At 32.9% G+C, this 17,312-nt stretch overlaps 1 protein-coding gene, 2 long non-coding RNA genes and 1 other non-coding gene across 15 annotated transcripts in view; 3 read left to right on the forward strand and 1 right to left on the reverse strand.

Annotated features, from left to right (window-relative positions):
• Positions 1-17,312, reverse strand: part of LOC149197003 (uncharacterized) — an 84,609-nt gene that overhangs the window by 24,973 nt on the left and 42,324 nt on the right. The window lies entirely within an intron of this gene.
• TRNAK-UUU (transfer RNA lysine (anticodon UUU)) lies at positions 2,523-2,595 on the forward strand. Its single transcript has one exon. It is a non-coding gene; the product is annotated as a tRNA-Lys (tRNA).
• LOC149197005 (uncharacterized) lies at positions 12,266-13,724 on the forward strand. The gene is made up of 2 exons (XR_016254708.1): positions 12,266-12,760; positions 13,386-13,724. It is a non-coding gene; the product is annotated as an uncharacterized LOC149197005 (long non-coding RNA).
• On the forward strand, positions 13,840-17,192 carry LOC149197006 (uncharacterized). Its single transcript, XR_016254707.1, has 2 exons — positions 13,840-14,547; positions 14,814-17,192. It is a non-coding gene; the product is annotated as an uncharacterized LOC149197006 (long non-coding RNA).

The raw sequence follows: 17,312 nt of genomic DNA on the forward strand, positions 1-17,312 counted from the left end.
ATGATGATAATCAACAAACTGGCTCTAATTACATCATATGTTTGTGAGCACCCACTCACAAGAGGCCTCAAACCCCTTTAGATCAACAAGCCAAAACTTTCCTAAAGGCTCCAACCTCTTATAAATGCAGACCCCAACTTGCTTCAGTCAAGTGTTCTACTATTTCATACAATTTTCAAACTAAGAAAAATGACCTACCTCAACATTACAATTAAATTCTGACTCTATTATATTTCTACAACTCCTCCCTTTCTCCGCAACCACACACACTCAATTGTCTCTTCATCCACTGCTTTTGATCTACTCCACTCTCTGTGCTTCATTCAACACACATAACATTAGCACATAACCATACAAAATCCTCTTCATAACTTATTATGTTATTCCACCCCATTTCGTCTCATACACAACTCACACACACTCACCAATCCCACATATAATTTTTCATTAAAACACTATACAAAGAGTTTCCTTGCACTTGGTCACGTAGTTCAAGAGCCACATTAAATGAAATAGAGCTTGTAGGAAAGTAAATGTTGGAGCATTAAACAAGTAATCATAAACATACAGAGCACATTTCTTACACAGTACAATTAACCCTTAAATTTTGAGTGTGGTTTCCCTTGTCAATTAAATGACCACAATACCAGTTCATATTCTTTCCAACAAAGACTACATTCATATTTTGAACTGCCTCATACTTGACATCCAATATTATCTATCCAATATCATAGAAATCCCATTATTGAAACATATGTGTTATACCCATTGCATTAACTGTGATCTGTTGCCTTCAAGTAGAGCAATCCGATTTCGTGTTGTGTTTGATGTTCCCAACATTGAATTCTGATAATCCTGCTTAGTTTAGCAAATCCAGGGTTTCATTGGTTTTTAGCAGAGTCTATAGCTAAACCTATAGAATTAACTAACTTTCAGATTCAATGACTTTTGCCAAACATGACATTATGTACTTAGAGATTTGGCATCATATGCCCACAAGGCAAGAACCAACTGCACAACTGCTAAGAGCTTCATATTAGCACTTGATTGTTGGGAGATCATTTAGTGGGAAGATAGATTGTCTGGTAGATTGCCGACTGGCCCAACTAAACATGCATTGAGAGTCTTTCTGTGCTAGGTCCCACATAGTTCGAGAGTTGGTCGCTTAATCCATCGGGACACCTGAAGGGAGGTAAATGGAAAATGAACCATCTCCGACTATATGTTTCCTTGACACCATTCATCGTCAATATACATCTACGACTTATCTTACTCGGGTCCTACTTAGGTTAGGGGTTGGGGGTTGGTGGTTGGTCCTTTGTATGCATGCTGAAACCTTCTGATGAAAAACCTTCCAACTAAGCCAACCTTCTGACTAGTCCCATGGCCTGACCTTATTGACCAATCCGACTTCTTCACAAATCTGCTTTAAGTTTGGAATTTATTTTAACAAAGAAATTTATTACAAAACACAAGATTAATGCGGAACCTTGAAGCCTAAAACACTGACAAACTTCAACTGACCATAACTCCATCATCCTCTGGAGTTTTTAAAGCTACCTTATACCATTGGAAAGGTCATTCCAAGGTCTATCCATCTGGTCTATCCATCTGAGCACATTACAAAGGCAACTGAGCAGATCACTTGATATGAAAGTTCCTTTAAAGACCGGGCCACCCAACCATCATAATTATAATATTTTTAACTTCCTCACTTAACCTGTCACTTAACCTGCTACTATAATGGTTCTCTTCTAAACACAACAACTACTAGAGGACTCCCCCTCAACTTGAAACTCCTTGGCACTCTCCATGGAGCTTGCTTCTTTGACATCAATGACAACATTTTGCCCAAAATTCTCCCATTTGACATTAATGACAACATTTGACATCAATGACAACATATGATATGATCAATGACAACATTTTAACCAACAAAATAATGATAAAAAGTTAAGAACCTAAAACTACTTAATGCCTTTGTTAATATCTTAACTAGATGTTTTTGAAGAGCAATTATCACCTTTCATTAGAACTCTTCTAAAAGCTCCTTTCTGATGAAGAAACCTCACATTCAAAATTTTATAAAAAGATGTTTGACACCTTATCCACAAACTTTTTTAGAATCAATCTTTTTATTTCCCTTCCTAATAAATAAATTTATAGAGTTATGATTTTGAATTATGGCGAAATTTTACATTAATCTAAAAACTTATTTTTAATTTAAACATCTTCTATTAATAATTTTGAATAGAAAAATTATCCATATAAAATTTAGGGCTATTCTTAAAAAAAAAAAATTGTAATTAATTTTTTTTTATTAATAATTTTAAATATAATATTTCGGAAATCAAGGTCTTACCGCGGAGGTATCCTCAACAACCTAATAAATAAAACCTGTGGGTGCCACGCAGATAAAATAATTCCAATGCAAATTATATTTCATAACTTGGAGACACAAGACTTCTGTACGATACAAATGAAAGATATTAAACTACCCCACACAAAAAATATTTAACATCGCCGTCTTAGCTCAGCTGGTAGAGCGCGTGGCTTTTAACCACGTGGTCGTGGGTTCGATTCCCACAGACGGCGTAATTCGATTTTTAAGTAATTTCTTTTAGCGGAGTCGCCCAATGTTCGAGAATGCTTTTAGGTTATTATTGTTTAATAAAAAATCTTTTAGTTTATTAAAAAAAAAAAACCCTTATTATTGTTTATAAAAAAAATGTAAAGTTGTTTGTAGTTTATAAATGGTGATTTTTTTTTATTGTTAAAGGATTTTTTAGTTACTTAGTTGATTTACACATAAATAAGGTAATCCAATTTAATATAATTAAATATGAGGAAATGACCCATCTAATTTGAATTTTATTAAAAATCATAGTTACACATAATACAAATTGATTTAATTAAAATAATTTAGATATTATAGTTACACATAATACAAGTCGACTCAATTGAAATAATTTAGATCAGTTAAACAATCTACATTAAATATTTGAAATTGAAATTATAATTATATGAGTTGACTTAATTTAATACAATCTAAATCATTAAAACAATCTATGTGAAAACCATTTAAATCACAAAAGCAATTTAATTATTTGAACAACATGAATCACTAAAACCAATCTATATCTTTGAAAAACCACTTAGCCAATCCATGTATACACATTGATCTAATATATGGAAATCATTGTTGACCACATCTAGGTAATTGTAAAGGCCTTATATATTTAAGACTTTCTACATTGAAAAAACCACTTAGCCAATCCTTGTATACACATTGATCTAATGTATGGATATCGTTGTTAACCACATCTAGGTAATTGTAAAGGCGTTATATATTTAAGACTTTATACAGTGAAAATCATTATCAAATTAACCTTTAGTTATGTGAAACCTAGATGTAAAGGTCTTATATATTTAAGACTTTATACAGTGAAAATCATTATCAAATTAACCTTTAGTTATGTGAAATGGATAGATTGCAGATAGATAATTTTATTGCCACGATATATAGAATATCACAATCTATATATTGCAAACTTCCAATGATGTATAAATCAATATTATTTTTTCATAAACATTTTCCAGCTCACTACTCTCGCCCCCATTGAGAAAGATAGGTACAACCCAAACCATAAACATTTGGCCGCTCACTACTTTTGTTCCCCATTGATATCAACTAGTACAACCCAAATAACGTTGCCATTCGTATATCATAAAGCCTACTGTAATTCTTCAATAAAAGTCTACCCTGAAGCCATGCCCCAGGATTCTTCATACACAAAATGCCAAATATCGATCCTAAAATACCTACAAACTAAGTGCCCAATGATACGCTTCGCTCTTTCAGCAGCATTAAATCAATATATTACTACCATTTATCCTTCATAATTCACAGAAGATAATTTAAGGACTAAAAATAAGGACCTGCTACACGACTAAATTTGAGGACCTACTGCCTAAATTTCCTCGGTAAGCTTACTGTCCTCTCCGATTTTATAAATTGCAAACTTCTCAGAGTTGTTCCTGAAAATACCCGCTAGTTTGAGTAGCGTTTCTCTATATGCGGTCTTTTCAAGCCACTACAAGCACACCATACAACACCGAATCATCTTCAGGGCTTACAATATTAATAACGAAAATGGCACCACACCATACAAAACCGAATCAATCTCGAGGGCTCCTAATATTAGGAACGGAAATGGTGGGCTAGCAGTTTACAGTATTTTCTGGATGAAGAATCTCAGAGGGAACACCATCAATATCATCTGGGATTTCCAGTCTGAATACATAGGTTTTTGAGTACTTGGCATTCAAAAGGGAGACGACGTGAATGGCATCAATCATCTTTCTCGTATACTACAATTTTATTCTTTGCGCCACGCTATAGCTGCAAGCACAAGCAACCCATTATCCACTACAAAATCTTTCCTACTTTACCAACCTACCATTTTATGAAAAAAACAGAGGAAATAAAGGCTAAGTGTACCTACCGCTGGACCAGCCGTGTTGACGGACCAGACGTGTTGATGAACCAGCCTGTTGCACTGTACTTTGGCATTTTCTCAGCTAGCATAACTGCATACCTTGTAGGATGTTGCATAATGAATGCAGCGCTTAAACAAGCAGAAAACGTAGCTTCATGCTCCTTTATGCGGTACTTTGTGCCTGCTACCTGTCCACCCATCCATATTTGGAACATCATATAAATACCTGCACACAATCATGATCAAAATATATACACAAGCACACGACTTCGTCCAAGAATACAATATGAAGAGGTTGCATTATTACAATAAGAAGAGAATCCTTAAAGGCTATGGGTGTATCAGCTATGTATAGACCAGGGCTGTGTATCCACAGCAAGCAATAGATCCCATGCTATTGGGTCATTAATGCTTACCCCCATCTTATGTCATCGTATGCGGCACCATACCCTTCCCCTATGGTATCGCCATGGGCATCCTCCGGGAGTAAATGCAATGGTGCGAATTGATCTGATGTACCGATACGACCGAGATTTCCGGCTTACCCCAATAGATTTGCAGCTTGCCATGCATGATACCTATTCCTTAGTTTTAAATTGAGCGCGGGAAAATGAAATTTTGAAAAATAACAGTGCGTTATTAAAAAACAATACAATAAACAGTATGCTTTTGTTTCTTTTCTGTGTTTGTTTCCACATCTTGTTATGGCAACGGATAGTTTTAGAGTACTCTATAAATACATAGAATGGTGCTCTGTAAATTCATAGAATTCCGCTGTTGATTCACGGATATCCAGGCGTTTTCGGATTACTGCATCTCAGACACCAGGCTTCTATTTCTCTGAACGAAGTGCCATGCTTGAATCCCACTCAAGCTTCCTCACAACACTTCATGACATCGGCCCTGTGTAAGCTACCAACGCGTGGAGTGAACTTCATATTGCAAAACATAAAGAGCATGCCAGGCCTCAACATGCTTGGAATCATCATGGCTCGCATAGACATGGCTGTGGGAGGGGTGGTAGCTCCACACATCCATCCCAAAGCCACTAAAATTGTGTACCTGTTGCAAGGTCCCTTCGCATGTGTTTTTAATCAACTGCCTGTATATTCAGTTCCGTGTTTGTTGCAGCTTTGTGGCTCAATGGTCCATGTCGGTAGCTTTTTGTGGCATGGTAAGTTTTGGATTTCTGGAAAATAATAAGTAGCTGGAAATTTACATGGAGTAAAACCTTAGTTGGGCAGACAGCCGAAGGTAATAATAGATTACATTTTAGCTATTGATTTTCGTCCATAGGTTGTTTTTGTTTATGACATGTGTGCATTAGATTACAAACTGAAAAGGGAAAAATTTTAATGCAATATGACCATTTTAAGATGGAGAGTATCAGTGTCTTGTCTTCTCAATTTCTTCACGAGTGAGAGAATTTTCTCCTTATGAACAAATTTATAATGGTCTAAAAAATATATTTTTATTTTTATAATAAGGTTATCACTCAATACAATCTACATCATAAAACAAAAAATAATATTCACTCACTTTTAACTCATTAATATCTATACTTACAGATCCAGTCTCAGGAAGATCAAAAGGATTAGAAGGAAAAAGAAGAATGGCTAATTTGAGTTTCCTTAGAAAGATTCTTCAAAAAAATATTTAAAATAGTTTGCATATTGAGTTTAAAGAAAATTATATATAAAAAATGGTGTATATTGAGTTTAAAGCAAATTATGTCTCTCTTTTTTTTTGTTTGTTTTGACCAGAATTTAGAATTGTTGCAAAATAAATTTAAATTTAAAAGTTTTTTCAAAGATTTGAAACATTAGTTATGGTGGTCAAGAATATATTTGATTTGAGATATTACAATATAGTAACAATATTTTTTTCTGAGGAATTGTGATAAGTATTTATGGTTATATAATTATTTGGAATTAAGAAAAGTCCATGTCTTTCCAAGTTTTAATGAGCAAGTGTAAGTGAAAAATAGATACTTATCACAATTGATCAGTAAAAAACAAGTATTTATGATTTTGATTGTATTGTGTGTTCGCCACAATTGCCAAAAGTAAAATTATTTTTTTTATAGAAAAATATAATATATATAACAAATAACTTATAAAAAAGAAAATACCTACAACATAGGTAGGTAGACCTTAGTATATCTTATCGTATCGAAGAGTAACACAAGTAAGAAATAGTGAGAATCCAATTTATAAAGCTCTAAGTCTACACAACCATTTGTTCATGCACACAAACCAAACCAACAAACATAAATGGATCTCGCTTTTAAAGAGTGGGAGTTGCAGAGGCTAAAGGCTAAGGAAGGAAACACGTGGAAGCACATCTCGGAGCTCTTAAATTAATTTTGGTAACTCCTTTATAAGTTGGGCTTTATGTTTTTTTTTTTTTGTAGATTATATGGAAGACTTCAATATAAAATTGCAATTCAAAAAGTGCAAGAGACAAGAAAATCCTATTGTGGCTATATTGAAACATTGAAGCCTTTCAAATGGTTTTGGATTAATCGAGATATTTGTATCCATTCCATTAAAAAAAATCAAACATGTTTATAAATATATTAATGCATGTATACTATGATGTTAGGATTTTTTCAACTCATGTTAGGATTTTGTCAACCATTTTTATAGTTTGGGTTTTAATAAAAATGTTTCTTGTTTTTCTTTTGGATAGAAAATATTTTATAATTAAATAAAACAAATGTATAAGTTAATTAAATATGTTAACATTGGTGTAATATTATTTCTAAATTTTATAAATTAAAATTAAATAATAATATTTAATTTTTTATTCTTAAAAATGATCGGTTATTAAATATATTTTATAAAATTTTAAAATTTAATATATAATTATTATAGTTGAATTTTTAAAATTTAATTTCTATTTGAATTTTGAAATTTTCAAAATGGAAATTATATCTATTATTAAAAAAATAAATTAGTTTTTTTGTAATAACAAATAAAAAGGTGAACTTTGACTAGAACATATTAAAAATGATAATTTAATTTTAAAGGATGAAAAAGATATACATATTTTATTTTTTTGAAATTTTTAATGATATATTTTTAATCATTTTTTTAATTAATTATATATATTTTTAATTTATACAAAATTAAATTAATAATAGTAATTTTTTTTTGTAACTAAACTGAGGCTAGTTGGGATCAACTTGCTTATTGGTTGGAAGAAGACCCATCCACCCAACATGTGGTGCTTATCACCACGATTATAAGGGGCTGGGTAGAGAGTGTTCTGTTTTTTTATTAAGCTTCAATGAGTGTCAAGTTTTTTGTAAGAGCACACCTAGATTAAAAAGTAAAAGACAAGACAAAAAGTTGAAAACTATTTTCTTTCCTACCCTACCTAATTATTCATCAATTTATAACATTTAAAATGAAAACTATTTTCTCTCCACCATTACCTAGTTATTCATTATTTTATAATATTTTTCCACATAAATAGAAGAGTGGTAGCTATGCAAAGAAATAAAGTACTTGAATATTAAAACAATCACATCTTTAAAATTAAGATTAACTGAAGCATGAGAATGTTGTTGCCAAGCCTAAGAACACCTAGGATTTGGAAGTAAAGTTGTGATGATCTTTACAAATAGCTTAAAATCCTCTATAATCAATGCTCTAACATAGGTAATCACAGTTATTATTGTTAGTAAAATTTGATAGAATAATATATATATATATATATATATATATATATATATATATATAATAAATTAAAAAAATTAAAAATTTATATAAAATTCCCTTAAAATATATATATAAAAAAAATTCAAACATGTTCCCCTATTTTAAATGAAACTTGTATAAGAATTTTTAAAAATCTAAATTAAAACTTTCATAAAAGAGAAATAAATTTACATTAAAACTCTCATAGAGGGAAAAATTTCAATTCATTTACAAAATATTAAATTTAAAAGAAAGGTATGAAACAAAATTTACAAGAAAAATTTTGTTATGTTATATTACCAAAAAAAATTAATTCTAATTTTTATAAAGAAAAATTCTTAGTATACTTTGAAAAAAAACATCTTGAAAACATGTATATGAAATTTAAAGGAAATCTTTGAAAAACTTCACAGGAAAGGGAAAACCATATACATATAACATTTAAAGGAAATTTATGAAAACGATATTATTATATTGTAAGGAAAAAGAAAATTCTTCAAAATGTGTATAACGAGGAAAAAATTAATTATCAAGCTAACATATTTAAGAGATCGGTTTGAAGTTCGGAGAAAAATTAAATCAATTTAATGCATTGTCATTTTTTTGAAATTATATGAATATGTAATAATATGTAAATAATAAGAAGGGTAATTAGTCATCATCTTTAAACTATAATGTGTAATTTAAAACAATAATAACTAGCAATTGCACCAAATGTTGCAAAGGGAACGTCGTAAGGCGCAGTAGCCTAGGAAAGAGTAGCATTGATAGTGAAAATGTCAGGTCCAACATTTGGAGCAAAAATAAAGATGTGGTTAATAATCAAAACTGGTCCTTCAAAAATTTGGTAAAACTAAAACATAATTCCATGTATGGTACCACATTTAACATAATTCCATGTATGGCACCCATGTTCTCATCTATGTGTTAAGTACCCACCCATATTCTCAACCTAGCTTGGAGGGGGAGAGAGGTCATACTGGTTAGTTATGAATTATCTTTCATTGCAATATATCAATAGGTTGCAAACAAACAATGGGTGTAGATGATCCATGGGTTCATAACGGCCTCAATAATTCATTTAACCCATAATACTTTCCAATATCTATCTCAAGACCACCATCTCAACGATTAATTTAGCCCATAATACTTTCCAATATCTGTCTCAAGACCACCCTCCGAGCTATAAAGATTTAAATGTTCATGTGTTACTTTGTTACTCATTGGAATATCAATTGCACCATAATATTATAATAATTTCCAATCTTTAATATTGTTATTAAATTTTATATATTTTCTAAAAATATTCTTCAACTAATTTTAAAAAAATGCATATAAACATATCATTTCATTATATACTATTTAAGCATATAAATAACATATAATTATCATGAAATGTGACAAGACATTAGTGTCTTTTCCATCAATAATCCCTCTTCGTAAATCTGCCTTCAAAGCTTGGCATTTAGCAGACATCACAGACAAGTCAACATCTCTTCTAGCTTCTCTCTACTATTCACAAAATTGTTTAAAAATATGCCCACTTAAATCCATGTTGTCGCAGTGATTTGATGTTGTCAGAAATTTCAAAAGAGCTCTCATACGCTTCCTTTTTTATCACATCCCTGGAGGTGGTTTGCAATGATGTTAAGGAAGTTCCAAGTTTGTCATCAGTTGTGAAGGTGTATACCCCTCATTGCTTGTTGGTGGAGGATAAATTTGATGATGTTGAACAAAAGTAAGGATGTTTGGCCCACAATTTATTTAAGGACAATTTCAATTGCTACATTCATTGCTTGACCAACCACACCAGATTCAATTTCTCCATTTCATTATGTCAAAATGAGAAATGAAGGTTAAGAGTCTACTATCACCCCAGAAAGTTGGACTCCCATCATTAGCATATATTGTAGCCAAAGACAATCTTGGAAAATATCTGGAGTAGGAGAAGTGATCAGAGACCATGAAGGAGGTGGAGTCCCTCTGTAGCTATGGCTTGCCCAGGGAGGCCTCTCTTCCTGTTCCACTGGTTCAAGCCATAGCTACAGAGGGACTCCACCTCCTTCATGGTCTCTGATCACTTCTCCTACTCCAGATATTTTCCAAGATTGTCTTTGGCTACAATATCATATTTATTATATTCTTAATTTTAGTCTTAAAATTTATGCATTCAATTTTATATATATTTTAATTATGATATTTATAAAATTTAAATTGTATTTATTTCTTAATAAATTTTTAAAATAATAATTTAAATTGATTTAAAAAATGAATTTATTGTATAAATTACGATAACAATTAGATATACATAGAGAGAGAAATGATCATCAAATTTTAGAAGAAAAATAAAAATAAATTATTTCATTTTTATCTAAATATTGATATTTTATATTAATTAGCTTAGTCATATAAATTAAATGATAGATGAATTCCAATCCGCTTAAGATATTAATGCAACCAAAGAAAAAAGTTGTGGAAATAAGGTTGGCAAGGACCAAAATCTTAGGATTGTACGTTAATCAACTACGTGGAAAAAAAACTAACCTTTTAATAAGTAAATCATTAGAGATCCTAATTTATAAAACACAAGTAATTTAATAAAGTTAATCAGATACTTTCATTAAATTGTAAGGATAAAGATAATTATTTTTAATTAAATCTTAAATATACACTTAATATTTATATATATATAAAAAAATTCTCACACCCTTATTCAATATAAATACACTTATATCTAACAACTTTTTTTTCAATATTAATATACTTATAGACATAAATAAAATTATTAAAATTAAACTTACAACATTAAATGTAATCTAAAAATAGAAAACAAAACTCCACAATATTACCAATTATAATATTTTATTCCAATTATAATTTTACAATAATTACCTACCATATTTTTAAATTTTTATTTATTTTTCTTTTATAATAATCACAGTTTTTTCTTTTTAATTTTGATACTTTATTTAATATTTTAAAAAATTGTTTTAATTATTTTATGCAAATTGCAATATTACCCTAACCTTAAAATTTCATGTTCATATTAACATTTTCATTCATTTTATAATATTTATGGACAATATTTATATGTAAATCAAAATACTATACATATGTAAATCAAAATACTATACAGTATCGTTTTTTAGTACCAAAAAAACCAACCTTATATATTAGTAACTCAGAAATATGAATATAAATTAATGAAAATATAAAGTAAATGTAAATATATAATCAATTTTTAGTTTCATATGGGAGATCGTGAAAACTTACCTAAAAAATTATAATGCTATCACACATGTATCCCATATTTATAAAACCAACCAAAAGATCTCATATTTATGAAACCAACCAAATTGTCAACTCCCTTATATAAATATATATTATTAAATAAAAAAATTCTAAAATCAATATCTTCTTGATATTTCCACCAGCAAAGAATCATGTCAAACCTATATTTATATGATGTCTTTTAACTTATTTATACAATCCCTTTTAACACATTATTATTAATTTAAAAAATCAATATTTTTTTATTTAGTTTTTTTACCCCGAATGTAATATTAAAAACAATTGATTAGAATGTAAACAAATTATTATTAACCAATTTTTTTACAAGCGGAAAAGAAACTATATTTTTCTCTCAGTTGTATTTATGGTTGTTATCGTAATAAAGATATTCTAAATAATTTTTATTACTTTTAAAGCAATAAAATAACTCATGTTCATTTACAAAACCTAGCGAAGCACCTTTTCAATTCGAAGAGATTTATCCGTGAAGTAAGTTGCTTGTTGGCCAAGATCGGCCTACTTGTAATTCGCGAATGCTTGCTAAATGATAGCTACGTTGCCAGTTGGCCGAGGTCGACCTGCGGTTTGTGATGGCAACCAATATACTGTACCAACCCATCGCACGAAACCAGTGATGGGCAAATGCCGTAACCATGGCATGAAATGGCTATGGATGGTCATACATAAAAGGGCGTACTATAAGGCATTAAAATCCCTATAGCATAGGATTTATGGCTTGCCCCCATCTACCGCCTCGGGATTCCTCTTGTATTCACGGTATTGAGGCCTGTTGAGCGATCCGGCCAGGGTTGGCTCCTTCAACTTTCAATACCCTCGGCCAGGGTTGGCTCCTTCAACTTTCAATACCCTTGGCGTCGCGTTGAGGTCTCATTCCTCCGTCAGTGCTCATGACTCCTGCTTGGTCTCATTCCAGCTTCGAACCAGAGCTCTGTTGAGGTTTTTGAAAGGCTTTCGAAGTGCCAATCCTTAGATCTTCATCTTTCGAAGTGTTTTCCATCGTAACTGATATTTTTTTCGTAGATGATATGGCTTTCCCCACTGCGACCCTCAGCGTGGAGTACAAAATGAGGGCCATCTACGAAAAAAATATCAGTTACGATGGAAAGACACTTGCTTGGATGCTATGTTTGAACGGTTTCTGCATTCTAGAAGTATTGAGAACTCTGGGTTCCATTTTGTTGTCCATTGGTTCGTGATACCTTGGGTTCTTACAGGACTATCCTCCATGGTTAGCCAATATTAAAGGTAATTTGTTTTTCTAAAAGATCCGTTGGGGTTTGGTCTGGCTTCTTTCAAAATCTCATCGTATTTCTCGAACCTTCCAAAAAAACATACGAAGAAAACCATGCTCCGCTAGGGTTTGTTCTTACTTATTTCTATAGGCTTATTGTAATTTGTGGTGCTCTTCCATTGCTTACCAAGATTACAGGTAAATATTTTTTATCTAAAAACATTCCTGAAAAACTTCAGAGGATTTCTTCTATTTGCTGCTAGGAATTTTGCAACTGGTTTTTTTATATTTTTAAATCTGATAACCCTATCTTTCTATATTATCTATGCATCTATTGCGGTCTAGTTCCTGTTGGCTTCTACAGGTATTTACTTGCATTAGGTTCCTAGACAAGGGTCATTTTCAGTTTCTAAACTTTTACCTTCCATTATGCTGTCCACTGGTTCGTGATACCTTGGGTTATTATGGGACAATCCTCCATGGTTCGCCAATATTAAAGGTAAGTTGTTTTTCTAAAATATTTCCTTGAAGTCTACAGATGACTACATAGAATCCTCACCATCCTCTGAACGCTCAAGGCATGTCTAAGGGATCCAAAAGGTGAACTTATAATCACATGGAAATTTCTGTCAATTGCAGGATGCAGAGCAGGATCACATGGAGTGGGAGCATGGTGGTTCATTTCGTCCAGGTGATCAAACATGGGATGGGAGTTTTGTAGCTATGGGTGCAGAGCCTAACCAGGTTGTCCCCATCATAAATTGCAGTAAGTCATCGATACTCTGTAAAACAAAGCGAATTGACATTGTGCGAGAATCCTCAACCCTTCGACCAGTAGAAGGTGCATGCTAGGGCAATTTGACCCTCCAATATTCTAACCCTAGTGGCTTCCACTAAATGTTAAGGGGACGTGACCGACTCTGCTTATGTGCTGGAGTGAAGAACATAGAGAGGAACCATCGTTTGAAGAACCAGTGAGAGGACGTTGTGGTTCAATCGCTCTAGTAATCGAGGACACGTGATGGGATTTCTGAAAAGGAGTTCATCAGATTCCATTTCTGTTCCATTTCTGTGAACACCCTCGGTTCATTAATGGTATATATAACGATTACCTCTATTCATTGTATGTATATATAATAATTATTTTTATTCATGAAAGTACATGTTTTCTTATCTCTATTATCCCTATGTAGGAAAATATATGTTCTTCAATTTTGTATATCGGTGATACTTGTTTCATTCAAACTGAGTGTAGCAGAGAATAATGCCAATACAAAGCAAGACATAAAGTGTGGTGTGTTATTGAGTTGCGCTTAGCTCAGCAGAGTAGAATGTTGCTACAGGGAAGAGCATCTTGGGTAGTGGGTTGATTTAGCATTGCACCTGGTTCATTTGTCCTTTCTCATTTTTCATTTCTGCTTTTTCTTTCTTTTGTGGATGCTAAATAGCAATGTCCAGCGTTATTTCCCTCTTCTTGCTTGTAGTTTTTTCGTGGGTTTTGGGTTTTATTTTTTTGGGTTTTTGTTTTTTACTGTTTAGATATTGGTATTTTTTGTTTTTAACAGTTTTGTTTTGGGTTTTTTCTTCTCTCTGGGAGATGAGACGATATGTTGGCTTGGCTACAACCTATAGCTGTGGTTCATGTACTTCCCACATGTTGTGCAACAGTTAAAAGAGGTATGCACTCTTTCTTTGGAGTTTATTTTTGGGTGTGTGCAGGTGTCGAAAGATTGCAGAGGAGCTCCAGTGAAGACTTCGGACTATGTTGCTAACATTCAACTTTGGAAGATAATCATTGCATGTATTTCGCATATACTTTATATTTAGATATGCTTTATACTTGCCTCTACTTTAGTTGCTAAAGAATTTATGTTGTAAAGATTACAATAATAGCTAAATGAAATAAATCAAGTAAAACCATCTATTCCACTAGCTACATCATTCTTAACCAAATCCCAAGTGGCTTTCCCTCACTACTTACCAAATTTTAAATTGACTTTCGCCTTTACATGATTATTTCTCTCAAAAAGTTAAGGCTTCATTTTTATTTTTCATGAAAACGTGCAGGGAAATGGTGAGCATGTTCCCTTGGCAGATTGATAGCTGGCTGTCTTCAAGCTCATACTGTTGCTTAGCTACCATGGTATTGATCCAGTAAGTCTGTTGATGTTCAGCACCAACCTACTTCGATTCTGTTACTTACCTAATTCTGGAGGCAAGGACCCAGATAAATTAGCAAATGGAATATGTAAAGCCTCCATCTTTGACAAGTTACTGAGCTGCCATAGATTCCCGCTTGCATAAGAATTGTGCCCGGTCATCATATCCCTGAGCTCTGTTGGGATTGAACCAGTGATCTCATTGAAGGAGGAGCACAATTGCGAAAGATAATACTGCAAATTCATTTCAACGACATTACGTGTCCTATGAAATTAGACAAAAATGGAGACTTGATGGGATCTACTTTTGAGATTATCAACGTAGCTAGTACACACATCCAGAACAGTGGTTACTGGTCAAACCGAACCAGCTTATCGGTCACCCCTCCAAAAATTACAGCCACCATCAGTGACTATCAATATCATATAAAGCCAAAATTGTCTGATATTATATGGCCCGGTGAAAGTGAAACTACGGCGCGGGATTGGGCCCGTGGAAAGGAACTTGCTATTGGTTTGCCTAGAAAGATAGGCTACTAAGAATTTGTAAAAATGAATGGTAGCAACCCGATGAAAGGATTTTGTGTGGATGCATTTATTGTTGTAATGAAATTGCTGCCCTATTTTTGGTACACATTTAAACCTTGTGGAATAGGGAATTCTGCACCCAATCACGATGTTTTTAACGTGTAAAATGCAATGGGTTACCACAGGTTTTCTTTCTCTACAATGTTCTTGAAGCATGGTGACTAATATTTCTGCTCTTTTTTTATCCTCAGGGATTTTAGCTTCCCTCTCAAAACATTGGTTTTCTTTATATTTGATGGTATTGATGCGCTTAAAATGCATGATTCTGATGAAGACTTTGAGAGAATGATGAAGCTTCACTACGTAGGCAGTAAATGAAAGGTATTTGTGGAAATAAATTTAGGTGCCCACGTTGTTGCAAGTGTCCTAAATAAGTTGCGTTAAGAAGTTTGTGAAAAAAAATTAAATGTGATACAAATATTCATAGTGTTTCATACTTTGGAAGATGAGAGTAATTTGGATTTTATGTTTCTGTTTCTTTCTTAAGATTAAATTCTGGTGCTAAATGGTTCTTGTCAGGGAGCTTTCTGTACATATATTTTTGCAACTCTGTTTTTATTTTTCCATCATTTCATATATAAGAGGAACTTCAACATGTGGTTTATTTATTGTTTTTTAGAACAAAATGGATTTAAAGAAATTATATAGTTTTTCAAAAATGAATAGGGAAGATGTTCTCTATGCATAGCTGGAAAGCGTCTTCTTGGATACAGGGTCAAATGCAGTTATGCATGGTCTCATTTAGCCATGCCAGCCTTGCTAAAAGTTCTTTGCCCATACTCCCATCTGGATTAAATGAATCTGTGCAGAGTAACGAGGCACATTACGGGCATGCAGTTGATTACGTCCATGACCACGAGATGGCAGCGGGGCAGACTACGGTCACAATGAGGCAGATCACAATTATGAGCCTTCAGCTTTGTCCTCTGAAACCGAAGGCCAAGAGGATGCAGATAGATTTGATGGTTTATTTTCTCCATCGCAAGAGTATACCGAGGTGCCACGCTCATTTGAGATTGGCTTCTCATGGCCAGAAGAAATCGATGTTGGAACAGAAGGATTTGATATAATATATGGTAAAGAACAAAAAGTTGCTGCAGAATACCAGCAGGTGATGGAAGTCTCAGTTGATGCAGAGAATACCCAAGTTCTTGAATCTGTCATTCTAGAGTCTAGACAGTGTACATGATATAGAAAACTTACCAGTAGATGCAGAAAAAAATGTTAATAGTTCTGAGGACTGTATTCCTGAATTGGTATCATTTATGGACTTTGGTGCAGATGTATCTCATGAATCTGAGTCTCATTTTGGTAATAGTGGTTCACATGACTTTGTTTTCTCCTCATCTAAAACAGAAACTAACAGTGAAATACAGAGTTTTGAGAGCCTTTTCATTCAAGATCCAGAGGAACTGAGCACATCATCAGGTGGAGGTGATTACTATATTCCTGCAATGGCCAGTCAGTCCAAGACACTAAATTTTGAGAGCCAAAATGAATTTGAATTCAGACATAATGAATCTGTCATGTCTCTAGTGGAAAAGAGTAGTAGGGAGGGGGGATCAGACATATCAGTTGTTCATGATCTCGGAGATTCTAGTACTCCAGCAAAATCACTGAAATATATCTTGCTTTTTGGAACTATAGGTGCGTCTATTTTTGCAGTTGCGATGCTTGCTACATATTTGGTCAGTGTGTATAGAAAGAGAGTCAAATGTACAAGTCCTAAGAGAGCCCAAGAACATGATCAGAACACTGTAGCAGAGAAAAATGGTCCTACAGAAGATGGTCATTCCATACCGAGGAGGGAGATACGAGA

This window comes from Pinus tabuliformis, chromosome 2_2 (assembly GCF_031772625.1).
Source record: "Pinus tabuliformis cultivar Carrire ecotype Pingquan chromosome 2_2, CPIR1, whole genome shotgun sequence".
NCBI classification, from domain to species: domain Eukaryota; kingdom Viridiplantae; phylum Streptophyta; class Pinopsida; order Pinales; family Pinaceae; genus Pinus; species Pinus tabuliformis.